The following is a 1,034-nucleotide window of genomic DNA, read 5'->3' as shown; positions in this document are numbered from 1 at the left end:
AAATCATGTTTGACAAGTCCATAACACAGTTTTTATTTTTTTCATCATGTTTGAAAATCCATAACAAAGTTAAAATTTCTTAAAATCATGTTGAACAAGTCCATAACCCATTTTTTTTTTTTTTTTAAATCATGTTTGACAAGTTCATTATTCAGTTCTTATTTTTTTTATCATGTTTGAAAATCCATAATACAGTTTTTAATTTTTAAAAATCATGTTTGACAAGCCCATAACCCAGTTTTTAACTTTAAAAAAAAATCATGTTATACAAGTTCATAACTCAGTTTTTATGTTTTTTATGTTCCATAACACAGTCTAAAACATTTTTTGATCATGTTTAACAAGTCCATAATGCAGTTTTTAATTTTTAAAAACCACATTTGACAGGTCTATAACCAACTACTTTTCGGGCACGCTCAAAAAGAGAAAAATTAATTGAAAAAAAACAAACAAACAAAAAACAACTGTTGTTAGCGAAGACAGGTGTTAGTGTGTCAGAGTAGGTTTATACTAGCGCCCTCAGTGTCAGTTCCAGTACCCAGTTTCACAACTTTACAGAATGAGAATGGTCATCTATTTTTTTTAAAAAGGTTACATGCAATAATTTTAATATTTATTCTCTGTGTTATCAGCTTGATAGCTTTGAGGTCATCTGTTATCCGTCAATATAGAGTAATTAAACTGGGTTCAGAGCTTGAATTTTTTAAAGACGCATTTCCTAACAGCTTGACTTCTCTTAATAAAGTCACAGATCCTCATTTTTAAATTATAAATAAAGTGAATTGAGAGCTTGATTTCTTTCAAGTCAGATGATATTACTAAATATACTTACATCTAACAAAAAGTTAGCAAAAAATACCTCTACAAAACACTGACTAAAATTTACTAAAATAAAATTCAACCAAAAATAAAAATACGAGGCCGGCCACACATACAGAGACATGCAAAATACAATGAGCACTTCATCAAAACACACACCAACAAAGCAGATGCTTTTCTCAACCAACTCATGTCCATCTTTGTCCAACCCCCCC

Source organism: Aplysia californica, unplaced genomic scaffold (genome assembly GCF_000002075.1).
Source record: "Aplysia californica isolate F4 #8 unplaced genomic scaffold, AplCal3.0 scaffold00099, whole genome shotgun sequence".
In the NCBI taxonomy this organism is placed as follows: Eukaryota; Metazoa; Mollusca; class Gastropoda; order Aplysiida; family Aplysiidae; genus Aplysia; species Aplysia californica.
The sequence above is the reverse complement of the archived record's forward strand: the minus strand, read 5'-3'. Positions refer to the sequence as shown.